Genomic DNA, 20,280 nt, shown 5'->3' with positions numbered 1-20,280 from the left:
CAATAAGAATACCTCAGCGAACTGAAAGTAAAACATATCTGCTTCTAGTATCTATGACACACCTTGCACTGTGCCTTAATAGGATTACTAATGTTTCCCACAGAGGAGGAAGTCTTGCTTCTATTCTTGCAAAACCCCTTCCTCAAATATATCTCTTCACCAACAGTTCTTTGTGTTAAGTTTCATGATGTCCCAGGATTTTTATTTTTGTTGTTTTCATAATGTAAATTTTTTCATAATGAGAACACATTACACTTTTGACAACCTAGCATGAAAAATCTTATCAGCTCTTTTCTGCAGTAGATGCAGTGTGCAGCCTGCAAAGACCCCATGACCGGGTTAGGCAAGGACACCTGAACAGGACCAGGATAGAAAGGGGAAGAGATTTGTAGAAGACACACTTCATGGTCTCACTAGGGTGTGCGTGTTTGCATTCTGTTTATTGTTTTTGCAACCATTCATATCTGTTTATTGTTTCTGCAACCATTCATAGGTGACAGTAATTTAGCATTCTCATATTAATATGTTTTTTCTTGTCACTAGTGAGTGTTTGCATGTGTGTGTGAATTGGATTGATGGGAGGGAACGTGACTCTGTTGGTACATCCTGAATACTAGGATCTTGTTCAGCCCAATTGCAGTGATACAGGTATCTTATAACATTCAAGCCTTGATGCTTTGAAATAGCAGTTTTGCCATAATTCATTGCCTAAATTCTGACTTCCTTACTAAGAACAGGAAGCATAGTGAAGTTTGGTAGGACAGGAACATACCTCGGACAGTAACTGTGGCTAAACCATAGTTATGGCATTTAATATTATATGAAACATAAGATTTGTAAGTCTTCCAAATAGCATTTCTTAGTGCTTGCAATAAGATGACGAATCTGATAGTTCCCAAGACGGAAAGATGGAAATAGAACTCAGTGAGATTGCTGACCTGACTTAGGAGAGCTAAAAGATTAGGTTTCTCTTTCAAATACTTCCCTCTTGCAGCTTGCAGGTACCTTCATCCCTCTGTAATTCTCTTCATTTAAAAAAAAAAAAAAGTTTAGAGATTGAATGTTTTTGTTTGTATTGGCCTGTGGAATCCTCGGTTGCTTTTCTGTGGAATCCATTGTGCAATACCTAACATATTGTGGGTTGGTAGGAAAAACTCTTTAAGATGAAAAAAAACCACGTAAGGTATAATTCATTAATAATTTCATTCTGTTTCTGGATATGTTTTCTTCCCATTGTCAGCCAGTGTGGGAGGAAAGAGAAGAATGGAAGAATATTGCTGGAGTTGAGGGTGTTGTGTGGGTATGTGCCATCCGAAAGTATGTTATAGGAGAAAAAAAGCGTTTATTTTTATAATAAAAGTAAAATGCAAGTACTCGAAGTAACAGAAGATTATTAAATCTATTGTAGTGAAAAGTTATGATTCTAATGCTCTAAAAGTCTTAATCATTAAAGACATATGTTAACCAAAGGCATACATATACATAAATATATGTACAAAAATGGTAATTTTGTGCTCCCAGGCTCAAACCTAAAATGTCATTCATAACACTATTGCTGCTGCCAATGGAGAAAATTTGCATAAGACTAAGGCAAAACTACCCATTCTTTCCTGTCCTGGAATAGAATTATAATTTCCAAACCGACAAATTTTAAATAAGTCCAGAGTTTCCTTTCACCTGGTTCAAAGTGAATTCTGATTAAAAGCTTCCACTGATACTATCTATAACCACAAAGCAGGCTCACTGTAGCTTTCTCTTGTGGGAACTCTAGGCTCTCCCTTCTAGAATTGCCCTTAGGGGTCGCCTGCTCTTTCTTTCTCCACATCCACCCCTTACCTCAACTTGGGGCTGCTCACGTCCAGTTTGCTCTATGAAGCCATTTGCGACCACTCTAGTCCCTACAAAACTCTTCCTGTTCTCAACTCCTATTATCCTTAGAGACTTTTTCACACATTTAGCTTTTATTTTTTTTAAACATGTTTTTTTTCTGTGTTAACTCAGGTCACAAGTTATGTGCTCTATTATAACAACTGGCACAGGTACCTAGCAAGTGTTCTTAATTGATTGATGGTGATTTCTGGTGTCTGGCTATTAGGAAACTATTGTTACACACTACAATCTTGCTTCTCAAAGTGTAGACCAGCGAACTCATCATCTGGGAACTCTGGGGTTCCACGTAGACTTTTGGAATCAGAACCCATATTTTTAACAAGCTCCCGTGGCGACTCATCTACATGTGAAAATATTATAAAGCACTGCTGAGGAAGGTCCCTCTCTTGGGAAAGGGTAGAGGCCCTAGAGACATTCAGCTTTCCCTTCATGCAAGTGGTTTCCTGTTGTGATTTAGGTATCTGGTTGTAGCAGACAAGGCTCACTCTTACTGTAACTACAATGTTGTCAGTTTAATCTTTACACAGAATGAATCATGTTTAAATGTGGCCAGGGGGCTCTGTCTGAGGTCACCAGGGCTGTATTTGTATTCCGATTCAAGACAACCACCAGATCCTAATCACTAATATCTCTTTAAATGGCCTTAAAAAAAAAAATCTTAAACTAAGATACAGAAAGTACGATTTCCTTTTCCTTAGTTACTTTTTTTTTTTTTTTTTTTTTCACTTAAAGTGCTTACACCCACTCAGCTTGCTATTTTGAACTCTGGGAAAGAAAATTTGTGGGCATCTTGCAGTCTTTCAGGAAACAAGGCTTAAATTAAATATTTGCCACATTTTCTACGTGGTTCTTCAGGAAAGTGGAGAAGCACATAACTCCTTCTTTCACTCAACTTGACAAACTTGACACATAGTGTGACTTTCAAAGTGTGGATGGCAAACAGTTTCAGTCCTTATTTGCCTATTTACTCACAGACATTCAGGTCTTTTTTTTCCTTCCCATTTTTTCTTTTTATCCTTCTCTTCCCTTTCAGTACAGTGTCTAGAAATCTTCATGTACCGTATCGGTTACGTAAACCATAAGATTCCTTGAGAGTACCTAGCTTTGTGAAATCAAGGAAGATAACACGTGGATTTAGTTAACATGCACAACAAAATTTAGACTATTTTCAGTCAAACTTAGGTTTAACATATTTTATTTATAATTTTAAGTGATTTATATTTCTGTACTTTTTCTCTTTGAATTCAAACCTATTTCACAGATAGCAGAAATAGAGACAATGCTGGGTGGAGGGGAAGGAGGAGGGCTCTAGCTAACCGAAACCATTCAGCTGTGTTTTAAAGGAATTCAGGGCTTTGTCATGTAAATCTTCTAAGGAATAGAATGGTTACATGGGATATTATTTTGTGGTGGTGTTATTGTTTATACGCAGTTTTAATTTCATTTTGGTCAAGGAAATGAAGATACTTTATTTAAGATAGGATTTTCAGTACTCGTCTTCTATTTAATCAGCATTTTCTGGCATGTAAAGGAAGTGATTCAGGGAACCTTGTGAGGAATTAACACAATTTAATTGCTGGACATGAAGAATGAAGTATTTCCAAGCAAGTGAAATGGAAATGAGGAAAGACAGAGAATCAGGAGACTTGCAGAATATAAATGTCTATTGAATATAAAAGTTAAAATGTCGTATATGTAGAAATTCACAATAATATGCTATTGTTTTAAACATGGGAAAACAAAATGTTGAAAAGATGCATATATATGTGATTCAACTCAATTTTAATCAGACTCCTAATGGGAATATTCTGAGTGTGACTGAATATGGATTAATCTGGAAAAAATTAAATAATATAATCTGGAAATTAAATAATATAATCTTAATTAAATAATATAATCTGGAAAAAATGGGTAAAAATTTCCCACATATACTTGTGCAGAAAAGAAGATATTGATGAATGTTTGAGAAAGGAAAATGAAGAGTAGAATCTAGCTCTACCATGGATTTGAACATACTATGAAACAACAGTAATTAAAACTAACACACACCCGCTAAGTTCATGTGATAATGCACGTGAAAACGACCTCACACAATGCCAGTCACATCATACTGGCAGTCTGAACAAAAGTTCCATTTTAAATATGTGGATCGATGTAACTAAATGGTGAGCCCAGAAATAGACATATTATAATACAACATAATAAATCTAGCTTATAGAAAGATGTGTGAGGAAGGAAAACTTAGTAAATAGTATTATGGATTATTTGGAATTGGTCAGAACTATTTGAATACGTACCTTATGCTGTGGATCTAAGTATATGCCAGATATGTTAAATGGTTAAAACAAATTTACAGGAAAAAAGCATAAAATTTAATGTATATTACATAAAGGGTCATTTAAGTTCATAAGAAAAACTAGGACCTAAAGGTAGTCAAATTATATGAGTAGATACATTTTATATTAGAGGTGAAAGACAATAAAATAACTTTTAAATGATAGAATAATTATAATTATGGTCACCATTAAAATAAAAATGACACCCTTAAGTATCATATTACATTAAATAAGCCTCTGGAAAAAAATTACAATTACATGCAATGGTGAGGAAATTTGGTGAAAGTAGAATGCACATCTATTGCTGGTGGCTTTGTAGATAATTTCAATCTCTTGAAATCAATATGGCCATAAATATGAAGTCCACTATAAACATATTTTTGCCTTTCAATTTGATAATCCTATTTTTGATAATATTCTCAGAAAAACCAGTATTGGTGGTATTGAAAATAAGTGAGAACATTTGAAATGTTGCCACATATCAGAATGATGAAGGAAATAACTTTATGTTCGCTTTATGGAATATCATATGGATAGTAAAAATGAAAACTGAATCTCATGGAAATAATATACTTACGAAATGTTAAATTAAAACATCAGAATACACAATTATATCTGCATTATGAGGATATCTCTGTGAAAATATGCTTACATGGGGACAAATAATAGATTAAAATTTTAAAAAATGAAAAGAATTGTGTTTGGGTGATGAGATAAATGGTGTCTTTCTGGTTAAAAATGTCATCAATGTTTATAAGGAAAAATAATAAGTGTTTATAAGGAAAAATAATGTTCATATAAATAACTAAGGATAGCTGTACTAATTAGCCAACAAGGGGAGGGCTTTTCAAGTGTCACTTTGAAACCCTGCAAAATATGTCAAGATGTCTTGGGCATATAACTGTGTCAGGGTATTCTTGGTTTCCCTATTTTAATTGGCCACTTCTTCACTGAGTTTGTGAAGAGACGAGTTGATTGTAACCATGATGAAGGGGGTACTTTGGAGCCTGTGTTATTTGAAGCCTGTTCTCTCTCACTCTGAACTCATTACTGTCCCCTTTTCCTTCCCATGCCAAGCTGATAAGCAGGTTTAACATAGTTGGTGTTCAGTAAACTCCTGCTGGCTATCATTGAATTTTTGCCTATGAGAGGCACAGTGGCTTTACGATGCAAAGGGGAAAACAGTAGAATGGTACAGGAAAACTGCTTCTAGTTGCGTGACCTTGTACAGGTGACCTTCTGGGCTTCAGTTTCGTTGTCAATGAAAGGAGAGTGTTTGATAACTATTAAGAGCTATTTACATCTATAGAGACATTATGATTCACAGGCTTACTGCAGAGTGTGGTTTGCTACTCTAGAGCGCTCCTGGAAAAGCTCATTTACTGTGATTAGTATTGCAACAGTATGGTCAATTCAGCTGCTCCCTTGGAGTGTCCTGGTGAACTCAGTGAGCATGGTTCCTGTGTACTACTCCCGGTAGACCACTCAGCTAGAGAAAGTCACTCAAGCCCAGCATTGTGTGTACATCTGATTTATTACATGCAAATAACTGAAACAAACCAATTGGTGACAAGCATGATCAAATATTAGCTAATGATAAATTGCTCCATTGTTTAGACCATGTAACATATAACTGAAATACAAAGGTCAGATGTATTTAGATTTTCTGGTAGAGCCAAAAAACATTAAGAGTCCCTCCCCCAACCCCCAATCCCTGCCCAGGTTGGTAAGGCAGGCAATAAAAATAAATTAAAGGTAAGGAAGTTTAGATTCAATGACTTTTATTAAGTTATAAAATTATTTGAGGTGTTGCACTGCTGTGTGGTGTAGCGATTGTAGGCCATTTACCATCATGTGTTTATTTTCCTTTCATTATATGTGGTTATTTTTAAGGAAGTGAACATTTCTAAATAAATGTTATATTGTGGTTTGTTCGCGAGGCTTACCTGTTGTACAGGCAACAGATCTGCTTCTTCTGTGCTTGTCAGTAGCAGTCATTTAGCTGAATCATCCATATGGGTGACTAATATATTTTGTACTTTGTGCTTTTGAACTTTGATATGAGGTGCCCATTACTACCACTTTTAGGTAATCTATGGGAACACTGAAAAATTCCTAAGTAGTTTGAAGTCACTGACCACTTAGACAACCAATTAGAAATGAGAGCATAGTTGCTGCAATACAGGTGAAAAATTTTAACATATTACTTAATGACTGGTTATCTTTAGGAAATATAAGACGTCTTATGAGGCAACAGTTACATAATTTTAGAAAACGATAACCTACCTAAGAAATGAAGAGGGGCTGAAAAAGACTTTCGTGTAAGTCAGTTTTACATTGTACATTGAGAAATCAATGAGAAAGGATTTTTAAGAATCTTGAAGTTTGTCCTGCATCTTGAAGGGAGTACCCTACCTCTTTCTTGGAAAGTGACTAACAGAAAGAAAAGTTATGCTAGCTGCTGCACAAAACCATCCTGGGAAGTATTCAGAAGTGATATTATGAAGCTGGCTACTAAATATTATTTGAGAGAGGCTTTGTAACTTTTGCATAAAATGCTAGGAAAAGTACAGAAATATTTTCACCGCTCTAGATATTCAAATGCAAAAAATGTGTGTGTTGAATCAGTTTACAGTTCATTGTTTAGGTGATTGTATTTGTTGATACAGTATAATTTTAAGTAACCAAACCATTTGACATTTGTCTCATCATGTTTATGGCAAGAACCCTGGAATAAAGATTTTTTTTTATCTCTGTTAATGAAGAAGTCTTTTGAGACCACATCCAGATGAGTTTCCTAAATGATCATTTCTTGAATAGCAGTACGACTAGAATCTAGACACAGGTTTTCTTGAAAGTGAACACGTATTTCCCATGACTACGTGGATTTCTAGTTAGTATGTATAGTTACTGCTATTTGTCTTCTCTATTGTTAGCAACATCTTTTGTTTTGTCCTTTTCTGGAGCAACTACCTTCTAGTACTAGTGGATAACATCTGTTTCAATCTTTATTTTTTAATACTGAGATTATCAATTCATTTTGTTAATGTGTTTAGTGGGTTTAGGGGAGTGGCAGTGCATGGCTAATTCCAAATTGCACAATAAAAAAATCTTGTGCTTATGGCTTTGGAATAAGTTTTTGAACTTTCATTTAAATATGATGGTGTTTGATGTTCTGAGACTTTTTGAAATATTAGTATCTTTGAACATACTAAGTCTATCCTGGGAAGACCTAATTTGGGAGTAGCTAGAAACTGTCCAATTTTCTATTTCACCCTCCTGCTCAGCCCTCTAGCATTCATTTTAGGCTCTCTGTCTAGTTGAGTTAATGCTCGCTTTCTCTCAAACTTTCTCTTAGAGCTGAGATGGTAATTTAATGTTTGAATTTCAGGAAAAGTGCTTCTACTGGCAGAGTGAATGGAGTAAACTAATATTATTTATAAATAATAATTAAGCTATTTTTGAGTCCTTAGGAGAGTAAACACTTTCTGTGGTGACAAGGTGTAACATTCTCAGAACGATTTGGAAATCCATGCTAGTGAATTATCTCCAAGACTTCTTGACCATTTTTATGTTTAAATGATCTGTCTGGATATTAGTTTCTATTTCTCAACAGAGATTGCATGTAGCTAGGGCTTAATGGCTTTCAGGGACTGTCACCTACAAATTTTCACTGCATCAGTAAATTGGAAGAATCAATGAGTATAATTCCAAAACAATAAATTGCATTTTCCCCTCATCCCTAATTTTAATGTCTTAACTGGCATTATATAACCATGATTTCCACCTCCCAATAACAAACTCTTCTGTTCTCACATTTTGTTGTATTCTTTTATTGTTTTTTCTATGCATGAACATTCATTTTACCCCAAACTGGAAAATTTAACTTAATTCCTAGCTGCTTTTGCTGTTTTATAGCTTTAAGTAGCACAGTAACTTAGGAAAAGATAGTACAATATCATAATAGTCTGGATTTGATTTTTGTGTTACTAATGTATAGATCATATAATCATGCTCCAGTTTAAATGCAATTCTTTGTTTTTTCCTCATTAGGTGGAGCCTTTGAATTTTTTAAAAGACCACAGTAATCAGATCTACTTGAAAAATTAAGTGAATTGATTTGGTTGGAATGCTCTTTTACCGATTCTTTAACATACAGCCACTAGGTAAGTCAAGCCAAGTGCTTTCTATATGGTTTGATTTCAAAGTGATTGGAAAGATTCCTCAAGCACAATATTAAATAAGCTTTGTGTGAAATTTTGACAGTAATTATTTGAGGCTCTTGAAACCTGTGATAGATGTTTTGGATGTTATCTAAATGAAAATATTCATATCTTTATTGCATTTTTGGAAATATCTGATTTTAGCTGAAGATTAGAAAATGTTGTCATTTATAGTTTGAAACCAGATTCTTTTATTTGATATATTAATGATGATTTGCTTGTTATAATCTTGAAGTAATGTAAAAATACCAGATTTTACTTTGAGTAAGGTTTTTATATGTAGTTTTATTGCATTTTGTCAGATTCACATCTAAGATGTAATGAACATTTAAAGTAAATTAGCATCTTTCCATATTTTAATCCATTCTCGTTTTATAGAAATCATAGTTTCTGTAATAAGAATAGAAATCTTAAGGAAGGACTTGATTGATTCAGCTTCCTTGTTGCACTGTGCTGCTGTGGAAAGCTCCTGGGGTTGACAACACATTAGTTACCAGGAGGAGTTTAGGCTTTTAGCAAATTATTGGTGCTGCCAACACAGAATTTAGTGGGAACAGGACTTTGGCTACTGTTAAAATGTCAGTATAGTAAAGCCTGCTCTGTCAAACAGATTTTTGGCATCAGAAATTTAAATGATACTGATTTTAGGGCTTGGTAATTTAAAAAAAAAAATCCAAGCAAACTCATGCTTTAATTAACCCTTTACACAGTAAAGAAAAATTGGGAAAAAAATTGTATTCCTAATTTAGGTCACAAGATTTGAATTTCTGAAATTCTAAATGTTATTCATGATTCTAAAATTGTACAGCTTGTTACTTAATTTTCCTCCAAATAAACTGGAGCTATTTTAAAACCTGATGAATGATAATGAACAAGAGAGGAAAGTGTCTAATCATCTGGGAAGACAGCTTCTAAACCAAACCTACTAATAGTGTCTGCTTCACCTGTGAACATCTTAAGACAAGATGATGTCAGATGGTTTTTTAGTGATAATGTTGTACAGTTTATGCAGTGCCAACGACTACCCTAAGCTTTGTCTAAAATAATCTCCCTTGAGATAACTGCCGAAGAACTTGATTTGCTAGTGTAGCTTTTGAGCATCCAGTGAGTATAGAAATATCAAGCGTGGACATTCCAGATACCCCTTTTCATTTGGCTTGTAAGGTTCATGATTCATTGTTTATTTACGACCAATAATTTTCATTGTTATGGGCACATGGTGCCGTTTGGAAAAAGTTTTGGATAATTAAAGGGATATAAGGCAGTTAGACAAAAAACCCATTAGGAAGACAGATATTTAGAAGTGTGAAAAGAAAGGCCCTAATTTTTTCAGTAGCTATAATAGATGTTAGAAGATGAAAATTAATAATCCGAATCACTAACTTAAATGTCTTTGTTTGCCACATTTAATTTTCCATCTACTCAGAAGTTTGGCTTTTACAGTTGTTTCCAAAGTACCCTTAGTGTTAAGTGACATCTAAATTGATGGTGCCTAATTTAAATTATGTTCAAGCAACTGTTTTATCAGTGCCTCCTGAGAATGGACATGGCCTGGGCATTGAGTGCAGATGGCCTTCTTGCTTATTGCACTGTGAGTTCTGGACTCCTCTGGTTGAGTCAGCTCATTGAGGTCACTGTGCTTTGAAACAATTGTTTTGCATTAAATAAGGATGCTGCTTAGTTCATAAGGCTCTATGAGGATTAAATACCTGGCAAGTACTAGGAGTTCATAGTAGTGGTTATGATGATGGTGACTAATAGGGGTAATAGTCATTGCAATCACTGGTTAAATGTAACCAGAATTATATTTCATTTACCATGCGACTGATTCTTTAGCCTGTCAACATGGTCTTTACTCAAAGAGCTGGGTATATTTTCTCAATTATATCAAATACTTATTTTGGTAAGGAAGCACTTCATATGGAATTGGTAAGCATTTTCATGATGCATACGGAATACATAATCGGCAACTTCTTAGTGACTTTATCAATGAACCGGGCCCTGTGCATTAGCCCCAATGAGGATTTTTTCCAATATAACTTTTTTTTACAAATAATACATTTTAAAAACGTGCCCAACTCCTCCCACCACAAATTGGTAGTAAATAGAAAACAGTTTGTGAAGAAAGGAATGTTCTCATCCATAGAATATTCCTCCTTTTATGATACTTTTTGAAGTTAGTAAATACAAATTATTATTATTATTATTTACAATAATGTTGCTTTGCATGTTCTGGCATTTTCCTTCAAGGAGTGAATGCTTTTGACTGGTCTTGACATTATTCATTTTAAAGTGGTATTAGCTGGAGTCTGGGCTTTTAAACACATGGGCGATCAGATTTATATGCTGTCATTACATTGGATATATTTATTTAGGAATTATGTAAGTGACATTCCTTCCTACAAAAAGAAGGTGAAAATTATTAAGAATCTCATAAATTTGAAAATATTGGGTTAAAGAGCAGTAATTAATTTGCTGAGAATTATATAATTATTACTGTTAGTAATTTTTGGAGTCAGACATCACTGAAATCTTACTTTAAATTAGGAAGTCCACAATACATAATACTATGTTCTGTGGAAATTGCTGTATTTTGTGATTTCCCCAAACCTTTTCTTCATCCATTTATCTCTCCTTTCTCTTTGATATGCCTTTATATGCTTTTCTTATTATTACTTATACCAATTAGGAAAATGAGAAGGAAGAAAACCCTTTTAATTCATTCTATTTGGTTACATTTTAGCTGCTCTTATAACGATTTGATAAAGGTGCAAATTAGATTTTCTTTCTGTTATCTCCGGGTGTACTATAACTTCTGCCATCACAGATCATTCAGAGTACACCTTACAAGTTTCAGTATATTGTGGCCTTCAAAATATTTCCTATTATACAGAGTTTCCTTTTATATTTTTATAGCTCTTCAGATGCATACAAATCTTCTGTTTAGTTCCTTGTATTTTAAGATAACAGAAGAGGGTATCAGTATTTATGTTTGAGTATAATATTTACAAACTGATGTGAAAATGTGGACTTTTATGTATGCTCTAGATTTCTTCTGGCCTCCTTACAAAGACTGCCCTTTGTTTTGCTATTCTAGCTTAGGTGAGTGGAGCCCATTACTGTTAGCTTATTTGAACTACATGGCTTCATTTTTCCAAAATTATTTTCTTATTTTTTTCTTATTCACAATTTGACTCCTCTTGCTTTGTTTTCAAGCATTTTACCTGGCTATACCTTCATTCATTCATGCATTCAGTAACTTTTCATTCACATATTCGTCATTCCATCAGTTAGTATTAACTAAATCAGTAGTATGAGCAAATCCCGTTTTGTTTCACAAGCATGCTCTAGCCATCTGAAACCCTGACTGAAGGCTTCTTTCATATCATTTCATAGTATTTCCTTCCGTCTATCCCTCCTGGCCCCTTCAGTTTGCAGTATAGGATGGCTGTGTGAAGGAACCTCTCATTTTTCACTTTCCATGCAAAACCTACACAGTGGATCTTAGTGACTGATCATATGCCTTGTTTCTATGATGGCATGAATTAATATTTGTGTAATGCCCTACTCTCTGTCTACAGATGGCTTCCATGTACATTATATCATTTGAGGTAATAATAATTATGTAGTTATTACTCACACTTTATTTTGTGTGTAACGGACTGGAGGCCTCTTAGTGGGGGGTTGGTTTTAGTTGAGTGATTTGCTTAAAGTCACAGCACTAGTGAGTCATGAACCAGAATCCAACTCTGGTTCTCCCATTTTTGGCTAACATGTCAGTCACCGCCAAGTCACCGGTCTAGTTAACTGGTCTAGTGTTCAAATGTTGGAGCCAAGTGGATGTGGTCACTATGTTCTGTTTATTATGATCCACATAAAGAAATAGAAGCCAGCCATATCAAAATTTGGGGGCAGAATCAAATCTTATAATTTTAGGGAATCTTGAGGTAGTCCAAGGAACAAAATGCTGTAGAAAGATGTGGATTGTAAATTTTCCAGACTTCTGTCAGATACCACCTTCTGGAAACCAAAACCTGATGATACCCACTGTTAAGTTTACCCAATCACTTCCCTGATCTGAGAATCTCATGATTTCCAAGCAATATCCCTTATGGATCAAGAATCACCTCTGAGTTCTGGTTCCCTTGGCAGTTACAGTTTTCACTATAAATCCTTTAGTTGGATATTGGACAAAGTCCCCCACATAGAGATCTTTATGTTTGAATCTGATATCACATTGACGTCTCACCCATGAATTGCCAAAAGAAAAATTCCCTTTCTTAATCGCATTTTCTACCTCATCTATTATTTGCATTTTGGGTTAATGCACTTTACTGATGTCAGAGTCTGGTTAATAATTTTATTGTAGTGTTACTTTCTTCATGTTTGAGCTCCTTTCCCTGCATCACCTCTTAACAATTGATACTTCTCTCATGCCACTTTTTGTATGCATTTTTGTACTTGCACATTATAATAATTTATGTGAGGTTTTCCTGTCATATGCCTGCACTGTAAGTTGCTTGTTTGTGTGTTCTTTATTCTTAAAAATGGTGATTGAAAAATATAGTAGACATTTAATAAATATTTGTTGAGTTTAATAAAAATAATTGCTTGTGAGTTTTTCTTTTTTCTTTTTCTTTTTTGTTTTTTTGAGACAGAGTTTCGCTCTTGTTGCCCAGGATGGAATGCAGTGGCATGACCTTGGCTCACTGCAACCTCTGCCTCCTGGGTTCAAGCGATTCTCCTGCCTTAGTCTCCCTAGTAGCTGGGATTACAGGCATCCAACACCGTGCCCAGCTAGTTTTTTGTATTTTTAGTAGAGATGGGGTTTCACCATGTTGGCCAGTCTAGTCTTGAACTCCTGACCTCAGGTGGTCTGCTCACCTTGGCCTCCCAAAGTGCTGTGATTACAGGTGTGAGCCACTGCACCTGGCCAAATTTCTGTTTTAAAATTCACTTTGGGGACTGAAAATCAATACCTGGACACAGGTTTAATTTTAATTATATTTGTGAGATGAATCTGAAGTCTGATACTTATTAAATATCCAGAGCTGGGTCATGAGTACAAAGTTATGAGTTTTTTTAGTGCAAAAATTGCTCTTAAAGTAAAATACTAACAAACCCCTTCCCCACACAGCAGAACAACCTTAAAAACCCCTACAGTCCCTGACCAGGAGGTCTCATTCTCCTTGTTTCTACTATGGCAACAAAAATAATTGACCTCTGAAAAAATTTAATGAGAAAAATTACATGTGGCCTCTGACTATGAGGGATTCCTGTGTAGTGTGAAGGCAAGGCACAGCTGACCTTGACTGCAGGACAAAGGGGTGTGGGAAGCCCCTGAAAACCTTTGAGTAGGAGAGCACTGCAGTCAGAGCTGCACTTCAGGGAGATGGGTTGGGTTGGGCCCTGTTGGATGGCGGGTGAGGTGGCGTGGGGGGCAGCAGTCACTCCAAGCACAGAAGCCACTTAGGAGGCACTTCCGTGAATTCAAACAAGAGCTGTCACCTCATGTTGTGCCCTGTATATCTTCCCACACTTACATCACGGATGAAGACACTGCGTCGCAGACCTCAGTGGACACTTGAATCCTAGGTTTAGGAAGTTCTTTCTGACTTCCTCCCATATCCCCCTCAGTTCCTTACTTCTCAGGTTTTGCATCATGGTGCCTTGTGGCTGTGGTCCACTCAAATTGTTTTTCTTAGGACCCTCAACACTTCCACGGCTCACTGCCTCTGAGAATTGTCCCTGGATCCCAGGCATGTAAGGGCACCAGGCCTGGATCTGGCCTTTGGCACTTTGCCATTTGTACCCAGAGTACCTGCCGGTCTCCTGCTTACTGTGTGTGGTGGGAGAGCAGCGCAGTGTGAGGGTCTGATTGGAGGGTAGCAATAAGGATTGACAGGTACAGAGCATATGAAGGAAAGTGTGCAGGACACCAGTGTAGGGGCTGCCTGATTGGGTCTAGCGTGAGCTTGTGTGGATGTGCATGCATTCTGGGGTTGGGGAGCAGGAGGAAGCTGTCAGTGATGACTCTAGGCTTTGAGCTTTGGAGTTTGAATATCACTTTTAATAGAAAACATGAGGTGAAGAGAGAAGCTGGTTGCCTAGTAGTGTGATGAATTTGATTGTATACCAGTTGAGTCTGAGATAAATATAGATAAGAAGCATGTATTTTATACTACTCTACTTTTCGTTTTTCATGAAGGTTTATAGTTGGAAATAGAATTCACTGGAAGACTTCATCGTCTTTCTCTTTTTGCTGTTTTTTCAGCTCCTTAAATATTTCCCAAGAGCTTAGGATGGTTTTAGGTTTTCTTAACCTTCACCCTGCCAAAATCCCCCCACAAATTCACCTCCTCAGGAACATGTGTACATGTCAGAGTACTCTCAGCAGCCAGAAGTGTGCCTTCCAGCCTCTTAAAATAAAAACATACAGGAAAAATAGCTATCTTTTTCTTTTGAGGAGGATGATCATTGCCATCTCACGACTTGCTGAAATAGCACAGCAAAGAAACATTTTTTGGCAGGCTGGAACATCTAGGGAATGCGCAAATACATGCACTTCTCTTTTTCTCTGATATGTTTCATTGATTGAGGCAGTCTAGTTTGGGGAGGTGGGGGGATTTTTAATTGAGCTTGGAAAAAAAGTACTAGCCATTTGTATCTAAAGTTACTATTTCAATTGGCGGTATTTCTAACAACGGAAAACCTTAGTTTCTTAAATTTGATGGTAGCAATGAGTTGATTGGTTCCAGCGTAATCTTTCCCATCCCCATCCACTAGGAGTTTTTGAATTTCAGAAGAGATACTCTTGATTAAATCAGTTTAAGAGTATATAATGATCCTGTAATTATCATTTGTCATTACCTTGTGTACCTAATGATTAAAGCAAACATCTAATAACTATAGGGCAGTAAATATATTTTAGATCTTGAGCCATAAAAAGATTTCCATTAACAGAACGTTTTGTGCACAAATAAATTATTCATTGGCTGTAGCAGAGCTTAATTCTGTCATCATCCTTAAGTGGAAATTTTGAGGACACCAATCATCACAGACGCCAACACTCAGTTGGCTTGAGCCCCATTCTTCTTACATGGAACCTGAGCTTTTTTGGCTATTTTTAAAAGATTTAGTTCATTTAAACTCAATGAATATTTATGGCATTTCTGCCATATGCAATGTAGTGTTTTGGTGCTGTGGAGGAATACAATGATGAGTAAGTCTGCATTTCAGCCTTCAAGTTGCTTATAAACCCTACCTAAAATAGAGATCAGACTAGTACATACCTGATTTGAATATAAGAAAACTTATAGTAGTGCCCTCAGAGATGTATAAATAAAATGTTTTGTGAAGAGAAAGAAATTATATCACTTTTCCTATGGGTTTGCTTGGGTAGAGGGCTTGGGGAGCAGGAAGTATTTCCTGAGGACAGCTTTAAGGATGGGCAAGATTTTGATAGGTGGCAAGAATGATATTCACCTACGTAAAGAGTTGGGATGGATAAAGTTGGTGTGATTATGGAAGGAAAAGGAACATGGTATGTTTGGAACGTAACATTGGTAAGTGAAGAGGAGACATGAAAGAAGAGGAAGGGAGGAACCTAGAGACCTAGAGAGTATAGAACGTCTGGAATGCAATTAGCACATCAATTTGATAGGCACTAGAAAAACTTTACCCACTTTTGAGCTAAGGAATCACATGATTGGGTTATAGTTTGAAAGATTAATCTGCTCACCACAGATGGTATCACCAAGAAGAATTGGAAAACCTGGAGGGAGACAAATTACGAAGCTATTGGGATAGTCTCCATGAGAAGTAGTAAAGTTCTGAACTAGGATAATTGTAATAGGAACATAAAGTGGGTTTGGGAGAGACACTGTAGATGAATATTCTGTAGGCTTTGGCTTGGGATTGGCTGTAAAGGGTGGGAAACAGGAAGCAGTTAAAGATTCAACTTGATATCTGTTGTCAACTTTTTAATCAACTAACATTTATGGAAAGCCAGCCATGTGCAAGACATTGTGCTCAGTATTGAGATTAATAAGAATGGTCCTGTTCTCAAGTAGCTGGAAATTTAGTTGGGGATATAAAATATGTTCTCAGGCCAGGTGCAGTGGCTCATGCCTATAATCCCAGCACTTTGGGAGGCTGAGGCGGGCAGATCACGAGGTCAGGAGTTTGAGACCAGCCTGGCCAACATGGTGAAACCCCGTCTCTACTATAAATACAAAAATTAGCCAAGCATGGTGGCATGTGCCTATAATCCCAGCTCCTGGGGAGGCTGAGGCAGGAGAATTGCTTGAATCCAGAAGGTGGAGGTTGTAGTGAGCCGAGATTGCACCACTGCACTCCAGCCTAAATGACACAGCAAGACTCTGTCTTGAAAAAAAAAAATGCGCTCAACTAAAATCCAGAGCAGGCGATGATTAGTGAGATAATGGGAGTTGAGCAAAGGTTATGAGAACACAAGAGAGACTGGCATTAATTCTGACACTGCAAAAGTGGAAGTTGATTGGGGGAAAACACTTCGTCTGGGCCTTGAAGATCACATAAAAGATTCCAAAGTGCTTTAGCTGTCAGAAATGTAGCTGGAAAACTAAAAGAGGCAAGTCTCAAGGAAGCAAAGGAAGGAGGAGCTTGCTAACAAGAGGAGCTCTTACTTGAGTGCATAGGGTATGTCAGATCTTGAGCTTAGAGCCTTATTTTAAGGGAATGTTCAGCGTATAATGCTGCGAAGTCATCATCAATGTTGTGATCTAAGAAAGGACCAGTGGATTTGGCAATTTAAGAATGCCATGTGAATTTGAAGAGGTTTCAGTATAGAAATATAGCTGAAAACACAGGCAAACACAGGGTGAAAACATTCTAAAGGTTATTACTTGAGTACATAATTAAGTACACTAGTGAGGAAAAGACAGCTGTTTCTGTGATTTCTCCTTAATGGGCAAAGTTTAGATAAGCCTCAGAAGATCTTTATGCTTGGGTTGGTCTTAGTGGTGTCATTTGAGAATGTGCTAGTCCTGTGAAGTCTTTGCACACTTTAAAATACTGCAAGAAATGTTAGACTCCCAGATTATTTTCTTGCAATTAAAAGATCGCCACACTCACTACCAACTTTCCTACTCCTCCCTGCTACCTCCTTCCTCCTTCCCACTCCTTCCCTTTGGGCACCAGCTGACAATGGTGAGCACACTTGCCACACCCTTGGCTTAGGGTCAGGGAAGTCCTCGGGCTCTCCTTGGCGCTTTTCCCATCTGGAGGGAGATTTCCATGGAGAACAATCCAGGGAAGTGCATGCACGTGCGTGTGCGCACACAGACACACACACCAGTTCTTTTCCTGTCCTCAAGGATATTTATGTGCCAATACATAGACAAAACACACAGTCATATGCAGGCGTACTTTGTCACACCCAACCTGAGGAAACACAGGGCAGGGGTGCAATATGCTAGCAGAAGGTAATAGGGATACTATTAATAATTGAACCTTTAGGAATAATGATAGAGCTTGTTAAAGAAAAATTCAGAAATTGCTTTGTAAAGATGAACAGCCTATTATTATAGAATGTAAAGGAGTGAAATTTATATCATGCTTATGTTTAGTTGGTTTCTGTTTTTTCAAACAATTATGTAGCCAACTGGGCTTGATAAAAGAACTTTCACAGAGGTACCCATATTATTAAAAAGGGGTATTTTAAATTATATCAAACCATCCTATAATTTAACAGGAATAACAAGAGAGAAATTAACAGGAGTAGTAGAATGGAAGAAGAAACAATTGCTCCTAAACTCCACAAAGGCACAACAGTATATGAGTATGGACAGTGAGTGTGTTTACAATCATTCGTTCACTCATTCATCCATTCACTTGATCGATCACTCAATCAACAAACGTTTGTTGAATTCCTGTTTTATCCCAGACTGGGGGCTGGGAGATATAGCTGAGTAGAGAAAACAGGCAAAATTTTAGATAAAATACATCCTTCTTCTAGGAAACTAGCCAATGTAAGTCAGCTTTCCTGTTTTATAGGTAGACAGCTTGTTTGAAATTACATTTATGAGGTGAGTATTATATATTAATGTTTCTACCTCACAAAGCTATTCTCTGCCACTAAAATGTGCTTAGCCTGCTAGAGTACAACAATCTAGCTGTCAGGTTCATGGTAGTATGAATTCTCAGAGCTTCTGAAAAAATTGCCCTGCATTCTTTTCAGGCTTTACCTATTACAGCATTGGGATTCCTTTTCCTTGAGAATTGAAGTGGTAAGATGTTTTATTAGGCTGATTGTCTCCTTTTCTATGGGAAGACCTGGGATAGATAGGGTTAGTATGTTTGTTCATCTGTGCATGTAAATATCGTCAGGGAATTCCCCCAAATAGGGGACATCTTCCGCCTTTGGAAGCAGTAGCAAGATATTTCAACCAATGATCATGGTTGGAATTGTGAGGGACTGTTGAGACTGGGAGACCTAAGCCAATCTCTTAGGTCATAGTAAACCTGAGTGTAGTGATATGTCCCTTCCCAGGTAATAATTTATCCTTTATTATTATTACCTCTCCTTGCCTCGTTTTTATCATTTTCTTCATTTCTTTCAACTAGTGATTGTGGCGAACAGATTTGTGCCTTGCAGGATTTATTCTGTGTTTATTTTAGCTTAGTTATGTTGCATGAGAAAACAAGGCCATCACTTTTTCCTCATATTTGGTTTGTAGCACATATTCAAGAGTATTTGAGTCAAGTGTAACATGCCACCAAGTTTACCTCTGTCTTCAACAGTCAGAAATTCAAATTGACCTAAGAGACCTATGGGACTTTTGTCGTAGAACTGTTAAGTTTAAGTTCTTTTGTTTCTAAAGCAAATGAAAAATATATAGATATATGCACAAATGGCAATCATTTTTATGTCAGATATAAATTTTGAGTTTTTGTAGTTGATGAACATATTTTGGAGTTACTAAACTATTTGAATTGAGCTATTTGTAAATGTAGGAGTTTATTTTTAGAAAACCCCAACCCAAATTTAAAAGTATTTGACAAAGATAAAATGTTCATGTGGATTTGTGTTTATCGTTACAGAGAAAAAAGTTAATTTGACTTTGATATTGTTTTCTAAATAGTATGCATTTGTGCCTACACTGTCTTCTAAAGCGTGTATATTTTATTATACCTTGTATCTGTGGCCTTGGAGGAGAGGACAGAAACTGGTCTGATGTGTGCATCTAGGTTTTTTATTTATTCATTCACTCATTCATTTCTTCATTCAGGATAGGAATGGTAAGATACTGGCCTATGACTTGTATTTTTCATCCTGATAAATATAAGATAGATTAAATGTAACTGGGAAATACAGTATTAATGGGGAGGTACTAAAGATATGAAAACTTAAGGTTGCAAGTGGATGAAAAGTTGCTATCCGAGCATCATTTTAATAAATTATTATTTAATTATAAAATTTTCTTTGATTGTTTTTGGCCAAAGGGATATAGTCTTTAAAAAATATCTAGAACTTTATCTGTGCTTTTAAGTGTGTGCTTTGTGAGCCTTTACCAGCTGACAGGAACAAGAGTTGAAATACTTCCATATTTGCTGGGCGCAGTGCCTCACACCTGTAATCCCAGCAGTTTGGGAGGCCAAGGTGGGTGGATCACTTGAGGCCAGGAGTTTGAGAGCAGCCTGGCCAACATGGCGAAACCCCGTCTCCACTAAAAATACAAAATTTAGCTGGGCATAGTGGCGTGTGCCTGTAATCCCAGCTACTTGGGAGGCTGGGGCAGAATGGCTTGAACCGTGGAGGTGGAGGCTGCAGTGAGCCGAGATCATGCCAC

At 36.6% G+C, this 20,280-nt stretch overlaps 1 protein-coding gene across 19 annotated transcripts in view; it reads left to right on the top strand.

Moving 5' to 3' along the window:
• The window catches only part of HIVEP2 (HIVEP zinc finger 2), a 196,659-nt gene that overhangs the window by 100,120 nt on the left and 76,259 nt on the right, over positions 1-20,280 (top strand). For all 19 annotated transcript variants that reach the window (XM_065543468.2, XM_065543478.2, XM_065543470.2 and 16 more), the window contains one exon: positions 8,280-8,392. The gene's annotated coding sequence lies outside the window, so the exon portion shown is untranslated. The remainder of the gene's footprint in view (positions 1-8,279; positions 8,393-20,280) is intronic.

Source organism: Macaca fascicularis, chromosome 4 (genome assembly GCF_037993035.2).
Source record: "Macaca fascicularis isolate 582-1 chromosome 4, T2T-MFA8v1.1".
Lineage (NCBI taxonomy): Eukaryota > Metazoa > Chordata > Mammalia > Primates > Cercopithecidae > Macaca > Macaca fascicularis.
This window is presented reverse-complemented; position numbering and strand designations above follow the sequence as displayed.